Raw genomic sequence first — 22,142 nt, forward strand, 5'->3', positions numbered from 1 at the left:
TTGGACAAGCCTTAACTTCTCTGTGCCTCAGTTCTCCCGTTCTCTCTCCTACTTAGACTGTGAGCCACATGAGGGACAGGGACTGGGTCCAATGTAATTTTTTACTTGTATCTACCTTAGAGATTGTATCTATTTTAGAGAAGCCGCGTGGCTTAGTGGAAAGAGCATGGGCTTGGGAGTCGGGGGACATGGGTTCTAATCTAGGCTCCACCACTTACCAGCTGTGTAACTTTGGGCAAGTCACTTCACTTCTCCGTGCCTCAGTTACCGCATCTGTAAAATGGGGATTAAGGCTGTGAGCCCCACGTGGGACAACGGGATCACCTTGTATCTACCCCAGTGCTTAGAACAGTGCTTGGCACATAGTAAGCACTTAACAAATACCATCATTATTATTATTATTACCTCAGTGCGTAGAACAGTGTTTGGCCCCTGGTAAGCGCTTAACAAATGCCATGAAACAGCAAAAAAATCCACCTCTCTTCCCCCTAGCTGGTACAAGAAAGCCCCCCAGCCATGATTCAATCAATCAATCAATTAATCAAACATATTTATTGAGTGCTTACTAGAGTGGCTCAGTGGAAAGAGCATGGGCTTTGGAGTCAAGAGGTCATGGGCTCAAATCTCAGCTCTGCCAACTGTCAGCTGTGTGACTTTGGGCAAGTCACTTAACTTCTCTGGGCCTCAGTTACCTCATCTGTAAAGTGGGGATTAAGACTGTGAGCCCTCCGTGGGACAACCTGATCACCTCGTAGCCTCCCCAGTGCTTAGAACAGTGCTTTGCATAGTAAGCACTTAATAAATGCCATTATTATTATTATTATTATGGAACAGTGTTCTAAGTACTTGGGAGACTACACTGCAGTGGAATTAGAAGACACATCTCCTGCCCATAATAAGCTTGCAGTCTAGACGGGGGAGACAGACATTAATGTGAGGTGACAAGTCACCAATTATCACCTCAAACTCCAGGCTGGGTTTCTGCCTTCCTTGGCGGGACTGGTGGTTGGCTGGCTCTGACCTGATGCAACTGTTGTGACCATCTGGCCGGGGGGAAAATATCCATCCAAACACTTGCTCGCCATAGATACACATTCGCTTGGACAAATCTTCAGCTGAGCTAGCTAACACAATGAGGCAGGGTGACCTCACTGCATGTGTTCTTTGTTTCTGGAGCCCTTGGGTGTCTCATCATTATTTTGCTAATTAGCCGTCCACAAGCCCGGTTGGGTAGAATCCTATTAATGCAGTTGTGTTGCCATGGCAGTTTTTTTCCCCCATCTTTTGCTCTGGATAATGAAATAATTCTAATTAATAATAATGGTATTTGTTAAGCATTTTCACATGCCAGGCACTGCTGTAAGCGCTGGGGGAGATACAAGGTTATCAGGTTGTCCCAGGTGAGGCTCAGAGTCTTAATCGCCATTTTACAGATGAGGTAACTGAGGCATAGAGAAGTTAAGTGACTTGTCCAAAGTCACACAGCTGCCCAGTGGCGGAGCCGGGATTAGAACCCACAACCTCTGATTCCCAAGTCCGTGCTCTTTCCATTAAGCCACGCTGCTTCTATTACTATTGTTATCATCCTAATGTGATATTCCCATTGGGATTCCATTTTGCTTTCCAGTGTACAAATGCCACCGTGAAGAAATTATTAGGTGAGAGAAAAGTTGAGTTGTACTCGCTTCCTGTTTGAGGAGGATCATTGCAGCAAGATGAGTTTTTTGTTTTCCTTTTTGTCTGATAAATTAGGCCTGTCCACTTAATTTGTGGAAATGAAATGGGCATTTAACTGGGCTACTAACAGAAGATGAGAAAGGGACACCAAAGATTAGGTGGAGATGAAGAAGCCGTGGATGGAATGCGTATGGAACATGGGGCTGAGCATCATCACATTAATATAATATTAATAATAATAATAATTGTGAAGCACTTACTATTTTCCAGGCACTGTAGCACAGGGGTGGATTCAAGCAAATTGTGTTGGTCATAGTCCCTGTCCCCCATGCGGCTTAAAGTAAATCCCCATTTTATGAGTGCAGCGTTGCTCAGTGGAAAGAGCCCGGGCTTTGGAGTCAGAACTCATGGGTTCGAATCCAGACTCCGCCACATGTCTGCTGTGTGATCTTGGGCAAGTCACTTCACTTCTCTGGGCCTCAGTTACCTCATCTGTAAAATGGGGATTAAGACTGTGCGTCCCACATGGGACAACCTCATCACCTTGTATCCCCCCCAGCGCTTAGAACAGTGCTTTGCACATAGTAAGCGCTTAACAAATACCATTATTATTATTATTATTATTATTATTATTATTATTATGAGTGAGGTAGCTGAGGCATAGAGCAGTTAAATGACTTGCCCAAGGTCACACAGCAGACATGTGGCAGAGCTGGGACTAGAACCCAGGTCCTGCTGATTCCCAGGCCTGGACTCTATCCATTAGGCCACGCTGCTTCTTTTCATGTCCTGGCTTTCTGAAAAAACTTAATGTGAAGGGGAATAATGATGAGAAAAATCACTGGATTGTCAGAAGAAGTTTTTGCTAAAAGTGAAATATTACTCTATTAGCTAGGTTTGGTTTAATTTTTGAATCTTTTAGCTATTTTAAACCATTCCTGCCCACATAGTATGAATTCACTGTGACAGGAAGCCGTGGAGAGAAAGAAATAGATGAGGAGTATGATGATAATGATTATCATGACTATGAACATGATTGAGCACTTAAATCACATCTATCCCTGCAAGGTGGTCATGACCCAAGCAGGGGGAGCAAATGCAGGAATAATTATTAATTCATCATTTTTTTATGGTATTTGTTAAGCACTTACAATGGGTCAAGCACTGTGCTAAATGCTGGGATAGATACAAGTTAATCAGGTTGGACATATTCTTGATCCCACATCGATTAAGTAGGTGGTACTTCCCAAGCGCTTAGTACAATGGTCTGCATAAAGTAAGCATTCAATAAATACGATTGAATTGAATTGAATTGAGGGAGACCAGGAATTGAATCCCCCTCCCCATCCCCCCCGGCCTTACCTCCTTCCCTTCCCCACAGCACCTGTATGCATGTATATATGTTTGTATGTATTTACTATATTTATTTATTTATTTTACTTGTACATATTTATTCTATTTATTTTATTCTGTTAATATGTTTCGTTTTGTTCTCTGTCTCCCCCTTCTAGACTGTGAGCCCACTGTTGGGTAGGGACCGTCTCTAGATGTTGCCAAATTGTACTTCTCAAGCGCTTAGTACAGTGCTCTGCACACAGTAAGCGCTCAATAAATACGATTGAATGAAATAACTGAGGCACATAGAAGTGAGGTGATTTGCCCAAGATGACAGATGAGTCAAATGGCAGAGCTGGGATTAGAACCCGCTGAGTAGCAGTGTGGCCTAGTGGATAGAGCCCGGACCTTTGAGTCAGAAGGAACTGTATTCTAACTCTGATTCTGCCACTAGTCTGCTGTGTGGCCTTGGGCAAGTCACTTCACTTCTATGTGCCTCAGTTACCTCATCTGTAAAATGGAGATTAAGACTGTGAGCCCCATGTGGGACGGGGACTGTATCCAGCCCGATTGTCTTGTATCTACCCCAGTGCTTAGTACAGTGTCTGGAACATAATAAGTACTTAACAATTATTATTATTAATATGAAAGTGCTTAACTCAGGGTCCCAAATGTATTCTATCTGCAGCTTCCTCATCTCCATCCAATCTATCTAATCTCTGATGTCCCTTTCCCATTTTCTCTTAATAGCTCAGTTGAATGCCCGGCATATAATCAGTGCTTAGCAAATACCATAAAAAAACACCACCAACAAAAATGCCAGGTCCTCTGACTTCCATCAGACATTTAAACTAGTGCAGCTAGGCAAGCTTGTTCAGGATAGCACCGCAGTGGCCGGGGTTGGGGGGAGAGTGGTCTTCCCTTCCTTCCCCTGTCCCCGTCCTGAGCCCAGGGACTGAGACACTCCCAACACTTTAAAGTTTTAAATCCCACCCTCCGTCACCCCCCACTGCACTTGGGCCAGGAAGGGCTGAGGAGACCCAGATCTCTGAGAACACAGGAAGCCCGGCCTCAGTGGCAGAAAAAAATGTGCCGAATAACATATATACTGATAATCTGTCATTTATTCTGAGAGAACTAGTCGTAGAAAGTCTCCCAGATGATGAACGATCCATAGACAGTATTTATTTTTCAACTGGGCTTGTGCGTCTCCTAATTTATGGAAGGCATTTGGGACTTGGGGCTGAGCACTGTCACTCTGGAAACCGTTTGCTTTTACAAGTGAACATTTTCTAAAGAGTACAGTGAGGGACCCAGCCAGAGTCTTGGGGACAGTAAGGGACCGATAGTAAAGGAGAAAGAGTTGAGAGGAAACAAGTGGTTGAGAGAGAGGACAATAGGCAATTTGCAGCGGAACTGGGGACACCCATCAGGACTTCTCAATTTCCTTCTTTTTTTGGAAGGTAAAACAAGAAATCAGCTTCCTCCAGCCCAAGAGCCCCAGGGTGATCATGTCTGTAGCAACTGAGTTAGATGAAGTCAATCAATCAATCAATCATATTTATTGAGTGCTTATTGTGTGAAGAGCCCTGTACTAAACTCTTGGGAGACTACAAGGGGAAGCAGCGTGGCTTAGTGGAAAGAGCCCGGGATTTGGAGTCAGAGGTCGGGGTTCAAATTCCGGCTCTGCCAATTGTCAGCTGTGTGACTTTGGGCAACTCACTTAACTTCTCTGTGCCTCAGTTCCCTCATCTGTAAAATGGGGATTAAGACTGTGAGCCCCCCGTGGGACAACCTGATCACCTTGTAACCTCCCCAGCACTTAGAACAGTGCTTTGCACATAGTAAGTGCTTAATAAATGCCATTATTATTATTATTATTATTACAATATAATAGAGCTGGTAGATGTGTTCCCTGCCCTCAGTGAGCTGATGGTCTAGAGTATCATCTAGTTCCTCCAGTCTAGTGAAATATCTATACTCATCTGCTGGACTACTCTTCTTCTTTTCTCTAACTCTCTGCCTCCTTTTTTCCATCCTCACTATCTTTTCGACATTACGTTGTTTCTGACCTGAATTCTCTCTCGGTATAGCTAATCCCTACTGTCTCTCTCACACAGCAGGCAAGTGGCGGAGCTGGGATTAGAACCCAGGTCCTTGCTCTATCCACTAAGTCATTCTGACTCGGTCATCTGTCCCATTGAGGCAGCTTAAAATCTGCACGTCTTATTTCTGGAGAAATGTTGAAGGCTTTTTTTCTGTAAGCGATTCATTGTCTCTGTCACTTGCCCTATGCAACTACTTATATATTAGCATACTTGTGTTTGCACTGACCCATACCGAAGTAATGGTGTTCATTAAGCATTTATTTTGTGCAAAACATTGTCATTCAGTCAATCAATCGTATTTATTGAGAGCTTACTATATGCACAGCACTGGGCTAAGCACTGGGGAGAGTACAGTACAACAATAAACAGACACATTCCCTTCCCACAATGAGCATTTTGTACTAAGTGCTTGGGGAAAAAAAATAGACAAGTGAAAATTAGACACAATCCCTGGCCCTCAAGGGGCTCACAAAGCAAGAAGCACGCTGATCTGTAGCCAACAGATGTCCTAAACCCTGTTGACTGAAAACTACTTTACACTGTAAACTCATCTCTACACTGCCAGCTTGCCTCTACACTGTAAGCTCATCAACTTGTATTTCCCAAGCGCTTAGTACAGTGCTCTGCACACAGTAAGCACTCAATAAATACGATTGATTGATTGATTGATCTCTAGACTGTAAGTTCATTATTAGCAGGGAACGTATCTGCCAAATCTGTTGTATTATACTCTCCCAAGCCCTTAGTATAATGCTCTGCACATAGTAAGTGCTCAATCAATACCATTGGTGGTGGTGGTGATGATGATGATGATATTCTGATGAGGTCACTGCTGCAGCTGCAGGATGGGGAAGAAATTGCCTTTTTATATTTCTTATTCCTGGAACAGAGGAAAAGGAGAAAACCAACCAAGATCTTGCGATAGGAATGAAAATCTCCCCAGATGGCTAAGCTGTTCGTCATTCTGGTTTTTCCCCACTTACTTCTGTGAGGATAGGTCTGCTTTTTCATGATTAATGTTAGAAGACAGCTTACTTAGCTGAAGAAATAGGTGGCATTTGAGCATTCCCTCTCTGAATACCAATTTTTGGGGGCTGAAAAGTAGCCTAGTCATCCTTTGTAAATGACACAGAATGCCACTTCATCTCTTTCAATATATTTATTCTCAAACTGGAAGTATTATTCATGCTCCATATCTTTTAAGGCACTGTAAAGCCACACGTACCTCAAAGGCATGCTGTTTGGTTTGCACTTTTCAAAACCTAATGGAACTTATTATTTAAAATTAATTGAGTGCTGTTGAAGATGGTGGGGGTGGGTGAGGAAGAACTTACAAATAAGGTAATAGATGACGATAAATACACTTCCTGTTTTATTTTAAGACAGCACCAAAACGTGAGTCACTTGGGTGAAATTTAACCTGAAAAGGAAAAGCCTCCAAAACTCCCCGCCACCTACACAAAATAGTGGACGGGTCTTTGTTCTTGGTGACTCCTTACAGCTTTGAGGAACTTCTCAATGGCCATCTGTTTGCCTGAGGTATTTGTGACTAATTTTTAAGATAGCACTGTTTAAAGAGGGAAAATAATTGCCACCCAGGTGTTTCCCAATAATACCTGCTGGAAGAATCGTAGCCTTGAGCTGTTTTCATTGTTTACAAAAATATTGCATTCCTTAGGAGTGTTAACTTGCAGATTGTGGGGCATGTTGAAAAAGGAAATAGAGGAGTAATAGCCACAGAGCCAAGGGCATGTACAGGACAGAAGAGGATAAATTCAGCCACGCGTTTTGGGGAGAGGGAAGGAAAAAAGTCTTTCTGGTAAGCTTGAAAGAAGGAAAATTTAAAAATTTATGATGGTTAAGATAAACCTGGCAAGAAATAGGGGGCAAGGGCTCTCAAGAAATCCAAAGGAAATTGCTTTTATGATTCATCCATTTGATGAGATGATGTTTCTGGTAGCCTGCCAGGGTCCATTTCAGTATCTGGAAACAGGAATCTGAGGAGGCTAGGAGAAAGCAAAGTGTGGACTGGAGATAATTTCCTGCTGGGCAGGAACAATGAATTTTACCGTCATGTGCAGATCACAGACTCCTAGATTTTTAAGGGTGGATATTCAGGTAGATGTGGCCAAAATGTCAGACCTAGAGCATGGTATTGATTTCTTGGACGTTCAACTCTTTTTCTCGTCTTCCACACGACAGCACAGGGCTAAACTTCCGTGCCCTTCAAAATAGAAGAGAAAAGCCCTAGAGTCGTTAATGTCACAGGTGTTGCTCTCCCCATTTTGCAGATGAGAAAGTGGAGATTTGGAGAGGCTAATTCACTTTTCCCATGGCCCTGTTGCAAATCAGACAGACTCTGAATTCCCAACTTGAGGAGAGTCCACTGTTTCCACCATTTTCTGGGTATGACAAACACATTCATGATTGGGAAAATACCAACACTGCTGAAGATGGGAGTTCTGCACTGATCCTCTGAGAACGCTTACTCATTCATTCATTCATTCATTCAATCGTATTTATTGAGTGCTTACTGTGTGCAGAGCACTGTACTAAGCGCTTGGGAAGTCCAAGTTGGCAACACGTAGAGACGGTACCTACCCAACAGCGGGCTCACAGTCTAGAAGGGGGAGACAGACGATAAAACAAAACGTGGACAGGTGTCAAGTCATCAGAACAAACAGGCTTAAAGCTAAATGCACATCATTAACAAAATAAATAGAATAGTAGATATGTACGGGTAAAATAGAGTAAAATAGAGTAATAAATCTGCACAAATATATAACAGTGCTTTGCACATTCATTCATTCATTCATTCAATCGTATTTACTGAGCACTTACTGTGTGCAGAGCACTGTATTAAGTGCTTGGGAGAGTGAAGCAGCGTGGCTCAGTGGAAGGAGCCCGGGCTTTGGAGTCAGAGGTCATGGGTTCAAATCCTGGCTTCGCCACTTGTCAGCTGTGTGACTCTGGGCAAGTCACTTAACTTCTCTGGGCCTCAGTTACCTCATCTGTAAAATGGGGATGAAGACTGTGAGCTCCCCCGTGGAACAACCTGATCACCTTGTAACCTCCCCAGCGCTTAGAACGGTGCTTTGCACATAGTAAGCGCTTAATAAATGCCATCATTATTATTATTACGGCATAACAGTGAGCTGACATATACCCTACTCACAACGAGCTCCTTACAACATGACAGGTAGGCAGGAAAATACCCACAGCACCTGTATATATGTATATATGTTTGTACATATTTATTACTCTATTTATTTATTTATTTATTTATTTTACTTGTACATATCTATTCTGCTTATTTTATTTTGTTAGTATGTTTGGCTTTGTTCTCTGTCTCCCCCTTCTAGACTGTGAGCCCACTGTTGGGTAGGGACTGTCTCTATATGTTGCCAACTTGTACTTCCCAAGTGCTTAGTACAGTGCTCTGCTCACAGTAAGCGCTCAATAAATACAATTGATTGATTGATTGATTGAAAATGGTCATTAGAATCACTGTATGTGGCACTGATGTGACAGGAATCTCGAGGGAGCACTCGCTGCTCTATACCCAAACCTTCCCAGGCAGAGGGAAGTCTTTCCTCTTTCTATGTACTTGGATCTGTGCCCTTTGGGCATTGGGTATATTCATGCCATCCCAAGCCCCAAGGCATTTATGTACGCATCTGCAATTTATTTATTTATTTATAGAGAAGCAGCATGGCTTAGTGGAAAGAGAACGGGCTTGGGAGTCAGAAGACATGTTTTCTAATCCCGGTTCCGCCATTTGTCTGCTGTGTGACCTTGGGCAAGCCACTTAACTTCATTCATTCATTCAATCGTATTTATTGAGCACTTACTGTGTGCAGAGCACTGTACTAAGCTCTTGGGAAGTACAAGTTGGCAACATCTAGAGATGGTTCCTACTCAAGACTGTGAGCCCACCCGTGGGATAACCTGATCACCTTGTAACCTCCCCAGTGCTTAGAACTGTGCTTTGCACATAGTAAGGGCTTAATAAATGCCATTATTATTATTATTATTATTGTTATTATTATTATTATTATTATTCTCTGTGCCTGTTACCTCATCTGTAAAATGGGGATTAAGACTGTGAGTACCCCATGGGACAACCTGATCACCTTGTAACCTCCCCAGTGCTTAGAACAGTGCTTTGCACATAGTAAGCGCTTAACAAATGCCATCATTACTGCGCGGAAGAAGACATTGGTAAACCAGTTCCTTAACTTTAACAAGAAAATCATATGGATACACTGTACTGTACTGTACTCTCCCAAGCGCTTAGTACAGTGCTGTGCATGCAGTAAGTGCCTTCTAGACTGTGAGCCCGCCTTCTAGATTGTGAGCCTGCTGTTGGGTAGGGACCGTACCTATATGTTGCCGACTTGTACTTTCCAAGCGCTTAGTACAGTGCTCTGCACACAGTAAGCGCTCAATAAATATGATTGAATGAACAAATAAATACTATTGAATGAATACACATACCAGAATGACTTTATGACAGAAGGTGGGGCGTTCTGAAGAGGGTCTGTACCTCTTCAAGGTTCAAGGTTCAAGGGTCCGTACCTCTTCAAAAGAAGCAGTGTGGCTCAGTGGAAAGAGCACGGGCTTTGGCGTCAGAGGTCATGGGTTCAAATTCTGGCTCCACCAATTTCATTCAATTGTATTTATTGAGTGCTTACTGTGTGCAGAGCACTGTACTAAGCGCTTGGGAAGTCCAAGTTGGCAACATATAGAGACAGTCCCTACCCAACAGCGGGCTCACAGTCTAGAAGCCAATTGTCAGCTGTGTGACTTTGGTAAATGCCATCATTAAGTCACTTAACTTCTCTGGGCCTCAGCTACCTCATCTGTAAAATGGGGATTAAGACTGTAAGTCCCCTGTGGGACAATCTGATCACCTTGTAACCTCCCCAGCGCTTAGAACAGTGCTTTGCACATAGTGAGCACTTAATAAATGCCATCATTATGACTATTATTATTACATGGAGTCACTATGGGTTGGAAATGACTCGGTGGCATTTGAAAGAGTAGAACTGAGGCACAGAGAAGTGAAGTAACTCGCCCAAAGTCACACAGCAGGCAAGTGATGGGGACGAGATTAGAACCCAGGTCCTTCCGGCGCCCAGGGCCACGTTCTAACCACTAAGCCATTCCACTCATGGTGTCTGTGGAACAGCTATGGGAGTGGAGGGGGACTGGAGGGTCAACAAGGAAGACTAACTGGGAAGAAAAACAGGGCAGCAGCTGCAAAAACCATCATCTTTGCTACTGGTGTTCTACTAAAGGTGCTTAATAATAATAATAATAATGATGGCATTTGTTAAGCGCTTACTATGTGCAAAGCACTGTTCTAAGCGCTTGGGGGGGATACAATGTGATCAAGTTGTCCCACGTGGGGCTCACAGTCTTAATCCCCATTTTTACAGATGAGGGAATGGAGGCTCAGAGAAGGTAAGTGACTTGCCCAAGGTCACACAGCAGACTTGTGGTGGAGCCAGGATTCGAACTCACGACCTCTGACTCCAAAGCCCGTGCTCTTTCCACTGAGCCACCTGCCATCATTATTATTATTATTATTACTAAAAGCTAAGCAGCATGGTGTAATGGATAGAGATGGGCCTGAGAGTCTGAAGAACATGGGTTCTAATCCTGACTCCCTTACTTGTCTGCTGTGGGACCTTGGGCAAGTCACTTCACTTCTCTGTGCCTCAGTGCTCTCATCTGTAAAATGGGGATTGAGACTGTGAGCCCCATGTGGGACAGAGACTGTGTCCAACCTGATTTGCTTGTATTCATTCATTCCATGGTATTTATTGAGCGCTTACTGTGTGCAGAGCACTGTACTAAGCACTTGGGAAGTGCAATCAATCATTCATTCAATCGTATTTACTGAGCGCTTACTGTGTGCAGAGCACTGGACTAAGCGCTTGGGAAGAACAAGTTGGCAACATATAGAGACGGTTCCTACCCAACAGTGGGCTCACAGTCTAGAAGGGGGAGACAGACAACAAAACAAAACATATTAACAAAATAAAATAAATAGAATAAATATGTACAAGTAAAATAGATAGAGTAATAAATTCACTCATTCATTCAATCGTATTTATTGAGCACTTACTGTGTGCAGAGCACTGTACTAAGCACTTGGGAAGTACAAGTTGGCAACATATAGAGACGGTCCCTACCCAACAGCGGTTTCATTTTTCCATACAAAGTGTACTACCCTGGCCTCAGTTCTGCCACTTGTCTGCTGTATGACCTTGGGCAAGTCACTTCACTGGACTCCTCTGGAGCTAACCTGTAGCTCGAGCTTGTCAATCTTGCCACTAACCTTGCCAATCTTGCCACAAAAATCAATCATATTTATTGACCCCTTATTGTGTGCAGAGCAATCAATCAATCAATCAATCAATCAATCATATTTATTGAGTGCTTACTATGTGCAGAGCACTGTACTAAGCGCTTGGGAAGTACAAATTGGCAACATATAGAGACAGTCCCTACCCAACATTGGGGTCACAGTCTAAAAGGGGGAGACAGAGAAAAAAAAAAACCAAACGTATTAACAAAATAAAATAAATAGAATAGTTATGTGCAAGTAAAATAAATAAATAAATAAATAGAGTAATAAATATGTACAAACATATATACATATATACAGGTGCTGTGGGGAAGGGAAGGAGGTAAGATGGGGGGACGGAGAGGGGGAGAGGAAGGAAGTGGCTCAGTCTGGGAAGGCCTCCTGGAGGAGGTGAGCTCTCAGCAGGGCCTTGAAAGGAGGCAGAGCACTGTACTAAGCACGTGGGACCGTACAATACAACAAAGTTGGTTGACATGGTCCCTGCTCACAATGAACTCACAGTCTATAGAGGGAGACAGACATTGATACAAATAAATAAATTAAATTTTGCCAGTTAAAGCCGGTGATGTGGGGAGAACCGAAAGGAATGTGAAAAATCAGTTGTTGCCTGGTTTCTGAATTCAACCTGGGCCAGTCCGCTTCCCCACAGTCTGCTGGGTGTCAGCCCGTTGTTGGGTAGGGAACGTCTCTATATGTTGCCAACTTGTACTTCCCAAGTGCTTAGTACAGGGCTCTGCACACAGTAAGCGCTCAATAAATACGATTGAATGAATGAATGAGAGTGCTTCTCTCCATGCATGAGGATGTGGTTGAAAAAGATCAACGTGATGTCACTTGCAGGCCTCTCCATTCCGGGTACAGCTTAGAGTTGGCTTATGACTGCAGCCGCTAAATTTGGTCCTAGTTGTCTCTGAGCCTCTCAAAATGGTCTCTGATTCTCAAACTGCCTCTGCTGAGTCAAGGCTGGTCCAGTTTTTTGATATTGTGCCTCAGTGGATCCCCTAGAATTTCTTCTATCTATTCCATGAGCCCCGTGTGGGACAGGGACTGTGTCCACCCTGATTATCTTGTCTCTACCCCACACTTTCTACATGAATGGCCCTGTACTAAGCACTGGGTAGATGCAAGATAATCAGGGTGGACATGGTCCCTGTCCCACATGGGGCTCACAGGGAATGTGTCTGCTTATTGTTGTTGTTCACCTTTGTGGAATCATGTGGAAAATCCAAAGTTTGCCAGCCAGATGGGCTAGGGGAATCTTGAAGCTGATGGCTATTGCTTAAAATCACCTGATGTCCACATTCAGCCTCCCTCTGGACTGTAAGCTCGTTGTGGGCAGGGAATGTGTCTGTTATATTGTACTCTCCCAAGAGCTTAGTGGAGTGCTTTACACTCAGTAAGCGCTCAGTAAATACGGCTGACTCCTAATCTCTGCTTGCCCCAAATTGGAGAGAGTGAAGTCGAATCCAATTGAGCAGTGATAGCGAGGGAGCGGAGCCTATGGTCTGACCCCTTGGTAGAACTACAACCTGTTGGGGGATGAAAAACAGTATCCTTTCCCATTTCCCGACTTTCCTGCACCTCCTTTCCCTCTCAGTTCAATTCACAGGAAGCCTGAGTGTGGAAGAAACACATGGAAATGGAAAGCAGGAGGGAGCGCGGAAACCCGTGAAACTCTAAATGCTGTAGATCTCCAAGTCTCCTTTCAGTAAAGCCGGAGAAGCAGCGTGTCTAATGGTTAGAGCACACATCTGGCAGTCAGGAGGACCTGGGTTCTAATCCTGACTCTGCCACTTGTCAGCTGTGTGACTCATCTGAGTCACAACTTCTCTGTTCCTCAGTTACCTCATCTGTAAAATGGATATTAAGCTGGTTACGGGCAGGGAGCGTTTCTGCTAATTCTGTTGCATTGTACTCTCCCGAGCACTTAGTACGGTGCTCTGCACATAGTAAGCTCTCAATAAATACAATTGATCATTCATTCAATCAATTATATTTATTGAGCACTTACTGTGTGCAGAGCACTGGACTAAGCGCTTGGGAAGTACAAGTCAGCAACACACGGAGACGGTCCCTACCCAACAGTGGGCTCACAGTCTAGAAACGATTGATTGACATGGATTGTGTCCAGCCCGGTTATCTTTTATCTACCCCAGCACTTAGAACAGTGCCAGGCAGGTAGTAAGTGCTCAACAAATGCCATTTAAAAAAAAAATTACCACCCAAGACTATGTATGGACTCTTCAGTGAGGGGTAGATAAGTGAAAAAGAGATAGGGTCTCCCCCTTGTGAAAGGTTTACAGTAAGAAACAGATTCTACTGACTCAGACAGACTGTGAGCCCACTGTTGGGTAGGGACTGTCTCTATATGTTGCCAACTTGTACTTCCCAAGCGCTTAGTACAGTGCTCTGCACACAGTAAGCGCTCAATACATACGATTGATTGATTGATTGATTGATCTACAGAAGGATTCTTTTACCCACATATACTTGCTCAGTTATATTGAAGGCATCATGCTATGTAATTCATTCATTCATTCAATCGTATTTTTTGAGCTCTTACTGTGTGCAGAGAACTGTACTAAGCGCTTGGGAAGTACAAGTCGGCAACATATAGAGACGATCCCTACCCAACAACGGGCTCACAGTCTAGAAGGGGGAGACAGACAACAAAACAAAACATGTAGACCGGTGTCAAAATCGTCAGAACAAATAGAATTAACGCTATATGCACATCATTAACAAAATAAATAGAATAATAAATATGTGCAAGTAAAATAAACAGAGTAATAAATCTGTACAAGTATATACAGGTGCTGTGGGGAGGGGAAGGAGGTAGGGCGGGAGGGATGGGGAGGAGATGAGGAAAAAGGGGGCTCAATGCGGGAAGGCCTCCTGGAGGAGGTGAGCTCGCAGTAGGGCTTTGAAGGGAGGAAGAGAGCTAGCTTGGCAGAAGTGTGGAGGGAGGGCATTAATTAATTATTTACCAATTAATTATTGTGTTATAAAATCACTGAAGAAGGAGATCAAATCAATGGCGTTTACTGACTACCTACTGAGTGCTTGGCACTAAGTACTTGGAGAGTACTTGGGAGAGTACAACACTATTATAACACACATTCCCTGCCCTTAAGGAGCTTACAGTCTAATAGAGGAGACTAAGAAATTCTTTACAGAGTGAAAAACCGAGAAAGAAGAAGCAAAAATGAGGAAGCAATACAAGGATGTTAGAATGAAACAGCAGAACAAATAATTGAATGTGTAGACTATGTAGATTATATTATATATAAATAAAAGCACATGTATACAAGCGTGGAGGATAGAATTAGTCTTCTAGACTGTGAGCCCACTGTTGGGTAGGGACCGTCTCTATATGTTGCCGACCTGTACTTCCCAAGCGCTTAGTACAGTGCTCTGCACACGGTAAGTGCTCAATAAATACGATTGAATGAATTAGAGTGCACAAGTGCTAGTTGGCCATGACTGGGGTGTTTAGAGGAAGTTGGGGAAGGTGGGATTTTAGGAGGAGGACTTTAAAGATGAAAGACATGTGGGCTGGAGGATTCAGTGGGGGAAAGGAGTTCCGGGGGCTGGGAACAGCTAAGGGGTGAAGTCAGGAAAGTCAGGAAAGTCAGGAACAGTTGGAGATGAGTGAAGAGTGGCTTAGTGGATAGAGCACGGGCTTGGGAGTCAGAAGGTCATGTGTTCTAGTCCTGGCTCTATCACTTGTCTGCCATGGGGCCTTGGGCAAGTCACATCACTTCTCTGTGCCTCAGTTCCCTCATCTGTAAAATGGGGATTAAGACTGTGAGCCCTGTGGGGGAAGGGGACTGTGTCCAATAATAATAATAATAATGATGATGGCATTTATTAAGCATTTACTATGTACAAAGCACTGTTCTAAGCGCTGGGGAGGTTACAAGGTGATCAGGTTGTCCCACTGGGGGCTCACAGTCAATCCCCATTTTACAGATGTGGTAACTGAGGCCCAGAGAGGTTAAGTGACTTGCCCAAAGTCACACAGCTGACAAATGGCGGAGCTGGGATTTGAACCCATGACCACTGACTCCAAAGCCTGGGCTCTTTCCACTGAGCCACGCTGCTTCTCAACCCAATTATCTTGTACTTAGTACAGTGCCTGGCATCATCATCATCATCATCATCATCAATCGTATTTACTGAGCGCTTACTGTGTGCAGAGCACTGTACTAAGCGCTTGGGAAGTACAAGTTGGCAACATATAGAGACAGTCCCTACCCAACAGTGGGCTCACAGTCTAAAAGGGGGAGACAGAGAACAAAACCAAACATACTAACAAAATAAAATAAATAGAATAGATATGTACAAGTAAAATAAATTGAGTAACAGATACATACAAACATATATACATATAAACAGGCATATAATAAGTGCTTAACAAATACCAGGATTATTATTACCAGGACTCTGACATTTATTTATCGCCTGAGCTCTGAATTACCCAAGGCAGCCTCTAAACCCTGTGTCTTCAGGGACTTGTTGGAGAGGTACTCTATGGGGAAAACGTAGCATAGAAAGGTATGTCTCTATGTAGTGCACTCTCCCAAGCACTTAGTATACAGTAAGTGCTCAATAAATACAATTGAACGAATTGTTTTTCTAATTAGATCCCTTTCAACTCAGTCACTCTTAGGAAGTTCAGAGAAAACCAGCTTAGGGGTGACTCACACCTATCAGTGCTCAGAGAGAAACCTATCACGCCTTATAATTTGGTATTTACCGGACAGTCCTCTAAATGAGGTTGACCATTTTTCTAAGTGTGGGTGAAGCAGAGGAGGATTCTCTTCATTAGTCAAGAGACAACAGGGCTCTTAATGACTAACTGCACAGTGAACTCTAAACACTGGCTCATAACTTTTCTTAAAAATCAGATTTGTCAGGCATTTCCTATGTGCCAGGCACTGTACTAAACGTTGGGGTAGATACAAGAAGCAGCGTGGCTCAGTGGAAAGAGCATGGGCTTTGGAGTCAGAGGTCATGGGTTCAAATCCTGGCTCCGCCAGCTGTCAGCTGTGTGACTTTGGGCAAGTCACGCACATGTATATATGTTTGTACATATTTATTTATTTATTTATTTTACTTGTACATATCTATTCTATTTATTTTATTTTGTTAGTATGTTTGGTTTTGTTCTCCGTCTCCCCCTTTTAGACTGTGAGCCCACTGTTGGGTAGGGACTCTCTCTATGTTGCCAACTTGGACTTCCCAAGCGCTTAGTACAGTGCTCTGCACACAGTAAGCGCTCAATAAATATGATTGATTGATTGATTGATTGATTCTCTGTGCCTCAGTTACCTCACCTGGAAAATGGGGATTAAAGCTGTGAGCCCCCGGTGGGACAACCTGATCACCGTGCTTTGCACATAGTAAGAGCTTAACAAATACCATTATTATTATTATATGAGCCAATCAGAATGGACACAGTCCATGTCCCACAGTCTTAAACCCCATTTTACAGATGAGGGAATTGAGGCCCAGAGAAATTAAGTGATTTGCCCAAGGTCATACAGTAGACAAGAAGCAGCTAGGCCTAGTCGAAAGAGCAGGAGCCTGGGGGTCAGAGGTCCTGGATTCTAATCCTTGGGTCCACCACAAGCCTGCTGTGTGACCTTGGGTAAGTCACTTAACTTCTCTGTGTTTCAGTTACCTCATCTGTAAAATGGGGATTAAGACCGTGAGCTTCCTGTGGGACAGGGACTCTGCCCCATCCGATTATCTTGTATCTACTCCATTACTTAGAACAGTGCTTGACACATAGTAAGTCCTAAACAAATACCATTATTATTATTATTATTATTACAAGTGTGAGCCTGTTGTTGGGTAGGGACTGTCTCTATATGTTGCTGATTTGTACTTCCCAAGCGCTTAGTACAGTGCTCTGTGCAGAGTAAGCGCTCAATGAATACGATTGAATTTCATTCATTCATTCATGCAATTCACTCAATCGCATTTATTGAACACTTACTGTGTGCAGAGCACTGTACTAAGCGCTTGGGTAGTACAAGTTGGAAACATATAGAGACAGTCCCTGCCCAACAATGGGCTCATGAATGAATGAAAGTGGTGGAGCAGGATTAGAACTCATATCCAGGCTTGTGTTCTATCATTTATTCCATCATATTTATTGAGCTTTTACTGCCTGCAGTACAATGGAACAATAAACAGACACATTCCCTGCCCACAGTGAGTCTACAGTCTAGGACGGGGGGACATACATTAATATAAATCAATAAATGACAGATATGGATGTAAATGTTGTGGCGCTGGGAGGAGGGATGAAAAGTGGGAGCAAGTCAGCGTGAGGCAGAAGGGAGTGGGAGAAGAAGAAAGAGGGGGATCAGTCAGGGAAGGCCTCTGGGGGAGATATGTCCTCAATAAGGCTTTGAAGCGGGGGAGAGTCATTGTCTTCATTTATTTATTTTATTTGTACATATTTATTCTATTTATTTTATTTGGCTAATATGTTTTGTTTTGTTCTCTGTCTCCCCCTTCTAGACTGTGAGCCCACTGTTGGGTAGGGACCGTCTCTATATGTTGCCAACTTGGACTTCCCAAGTGCTTAGTACAGTGCTCTGCACACAGTAAGTGCTCAATAAATACGATTGAATGAATGAATAGTAACCCTTAATAAGTGCCATCATTATAATTATTATTACAACCTCCCCAGCACTTAATTGATTTATTTTACTTGTACATATTTATTCTACTTATTTTCTTTTGTTAATATGTTTTGTTTTGTTCTCTGTCTCCCCCTTCTAGACTGTGAGCCCACAGTTGGATAGGGACCGTCTCTATGTGTTGCCAACTTGTACTTCCCAAGCGCTTAGTACAGTATATATTTATCCTACTTATTTTCTTTTGTTAATATGTTTTATTTTGTTGTCTGTCTCGCCCTTCTATACTGTGAGCCCGCTGTTGGGTAGGGACCGTCTCTATATGTTGCCAACTTGTCCTTCCCAAGCGCTTAGTCCAGTGCTCTGCACACAGTAAGCGCTCAATAAATATGATTGAATGAATGAATTGTCTGTCGGGCTTGAGGAGGAAGGGCGCTTCAGGCCAGAGGCAGGATGTGGGCGAGGGGTTGGTGGTGAGATAGACAAGATCGTCTATCCATTAGGCCATGCTACTTCTTCAAATTGCAAGCTACAATTAACTTAAAGCTACACAGACTTAAAGTCATTTGCTAGCAATGAGAGGTTTGTTTGGTTTGTGTGCTCTACACTCAGCACTCAACAAATACGATTGAATCAATCAATCAATCATATTTATTGAGCGCTTACTGTGTGCAGAGCACTGTACTAAGCGCTTGGGAAGTACAAGTTGGCAACATATAGAGACAGTCCCTACCCAACAGTGGGCTCACAGTCTAAAAGGGGGAGACAGAGAACAAAACAAAACATATTAGCCAAATAAAATAAATAGAATGAATGAAGTTTGCAGACTGGACAGAAGAGCTCAGAGGTCGTCCCCTTCACAGGAAGCATCATCCAGGTTACAATAATGATGGTATTTGTTAAGCGCTTACTATGTGCCCAGCACTGTTCTAAGCCCTGGGGTTGATACAAGGTAATCAGCTAGTCCCACATGGGGCTCAGTGTCTTATTCCCCATTTTACATATGAAGTAACTGAGGCACAGAGAAGTGAAGTGACTTACCCAAAGTCACACAGCTGATAAGTGGTGGAGCCGGGATTAGAACCCATGGCTTCTGACTCCCAAGCTCGTGCTCTTTCCACTAAGCCACGCTGCTTCTCTTATGAACTAACCAGTGATGTCAGCACAGCAAGAAAAAACAAAAGAAAAGCAAAGAAAAGGCAGCAAATAATAATAATAATAATGATGGCATTTATGAAGCGCTTACTATGTGCAAAACACTGTTCTAAGCGCTGGGGAGGTTACAAGGTGATCAGGTTGTCCCATGGGGGGCTCACAGTCTTAATCCCCATTTTACAGATGAGGTAACTGAGGCCCAGAGAAGTTAAGTGACTTGACCAAAGTCACACAGCTGACAGTTGGCGGAGCCAGATTTGAACCCCTGACCTCTGACTCCAAAGCCCGGGCTCTTTCCATTGAGCCACGCTGCTTCCTGAGAGCTGAAACAAGACAGCAGCAGATTTTACTGTTCATGAAGTTACAGCTCCAGTGATAGAAGCTTTATATAATGTCACCGCAGATTCCCCCCAAATGATGCAATCTATGAATCGCAAGGTATGAGTGCCATCGTCACGGTGGTGAATCTTATGTAGCCTCCAGTGACAGATCTTACATTACTCATCCATGAAGTGATAGAACATCAGGAATCTGGGGAAAGTCAAGGAATAAGACAGGGTTCTTCTTATCTAGTGGGAGAGGAAAGGTTTTAATGGTTTGGTTGAAAGGCAGAGAGGCCTAATAGAAAGAGATGGGCCCGGGGGTCTGGGGATCCAGAAGCAGCATGGCATAGTGGATACTGCATCAGCCTCCTCTCTGATCTCCCATCCTCCTGTCTCTCCCCACTTCAGTCTATACTTCACGCTGCTGCCCGGATCATCTTTGCGCAGAAACGCTCTGGGCATATTACTCCCCTCCTCAAAAATCTCCAGTGGCTTCCAGTCAACCTACGCATCAGGCAAAAACTCCTCACTCTGGGCTTCAAGGCTGTCCATCACCTCGCCCCCTCCTACCTCACCTCCCTTCTGTCCTTCTCCAGCCCAGCCCGCTCCCTCCACTCCTCTGCCGCTAATCTCCTCACGGGGCCTCATTCTCACCTGTCTCGCCATAGACTCCCGGCCCACATCCTCCCCCTGGCCTGGAATGCCTTCCCTCTGCCCTTCCGCCAAGCTAGCTCTCTTCCCCCCTTCAAAACCCTACTGAGATCTCACCTCCTCCAGGAGGCCTTCCCTGACTGAGCCCCCTCTTTCCTCTCCCCCTCCCCATCCCCCCGCCCTACCTCCTTTCCCTCCCCACAGCACCTGTATATATGTCTGTACAGATTTATTACTCTATTTATTTTACTTGCTCATATTTACTATTCTATTTATTTTATTTCGTTAATATGTTTTGTTTTGTTGTCTGTCTCCCCCTTCTAGACTGTGAGCCCGTTGTTGGGTAGGGACCGTCTCTATATGTTGCCAACTTGTACTTCCCAAGCGCTTAGTACAGTGCTCTGCACACAGTAAGCGCTCAATAAATACGATGGAATGAATGAATGATAGAGCATGGGCCTGGGAATCAGAAGGTCGTGGGTTCTAATCCCAGTTCCACCACTTGCCTGTCGTGTGACTTTGGGTAACTCACTTCACTTCTCCGTACCTCAGTTACCTCATGTGTAAAATGGGGATTGAGTCTGTGAGCCCCACGTAGGTGTGAGCCCACTGTTGGGTAGGGACTGTATATATTGCCAACTTGTACTTCCCAAGAGCTTAGTACAGTGCTCTGCACACAGTAAGCGCTCAATAAATACAATTGATTGATTGATTGATTGACAGGGACTGTGTCCAACCTAATTTGCTTGTATCCACCCCAGCGCTTAGTGTATTCATTCAATCATATTTATTAAGAGCTTACTGTGTGCAGAGCACTGTACTAAGTGCTTGGGAAGTACAAGTTAGTGTAGTGCCTAGTACATAGTAAGTGCTTAACGAATACCACAATTATTATTATTATTATTATTCTAATCCCAACTCCTCCATTTACCTGCTGTGTGTGATCTTGGACAATTTCGACGCCTCTGTTTCCTCATCAGTAAATTGGGAATAAAATGCTGGATTCCCTCCCTCTTAAACTGTGACTGCTTCACATCTACTCCAGCACTTGGCATATGGTAGGCACTTAAAACATTATTTCTAGACAGTGAGCCCGCTGTTGGGTAGGGACCGTCTCTATATGTTTCCAACTTGTACTTCCCAAATGCTTAGTACAGTGCTCTGCACTCAGTAAGCGCTCAATAAATACGATTGAATGAATGAATGATTTATTGCTCAGCTATTATTTTCAGTTTCATTTCCAACAAGCCTTGTGGGTGCCAGAGGGAATATCCATTATCTCTGCAATATCTTATTGGTCTCCTGAGCTGGACTCCATAATGTTGTTGCAAGATTACAGCTAGCGTTTTGGCGAGTACAAAATTCAAATTATCAAAGTGAGTAAAGAGGGCCCAAGAACTCCACTGCCTTCTGCTCCCATTCCCGTAAACACAAAATGGAACCAAAAAGTTTGGGGAAAAGGAATATTGATACTAAAATGAGAACTTTTTTCCGTAATTGAATGTCTTACAGTGGAGGATTTGCCCATCACATTCAGTTGCCCAATCCACTAAGGGAGTCTGTCTCCCTTCCATGAATCAGATACATGGAGAAAACACAGGATGATTGCCAACTTGTACTTCCCAAGCGCTTAGTACAGTGCTCTGTACGCAGTAAGCGCTCAATAAATCATCATCATCATCATCAATCGTATTTATTGAGCGCTTACTATGTGCAGATCACTGTACTAAGCGCTTGGGAAGTACAAATTGGCAACATATAGAGACAGTCCCTACCCAACAGTGGGCTCACAGTCTAAAAATCAGTTAAGGAGGTGGTGGAGAGAGAGAAGAGGGTAGAAAGAGGGAAGAGACCAAAGTCCATC

Source organism: Tachyglossus aculeatus, chromosome 4, assembly GCF_015852505.1.
Source record: "Tachyglossus aculeatus isolate mTacAcu1 chromosome 4, mTacAcu1.pri, whole genome shotgun sequence".
Lineage (NCBI taxonomy): Eukaryota > Metazoa > Chordata > Mammalia > Monotremata > Tachyglossidae > Tachyglossus > Tachyglossus aculeatus.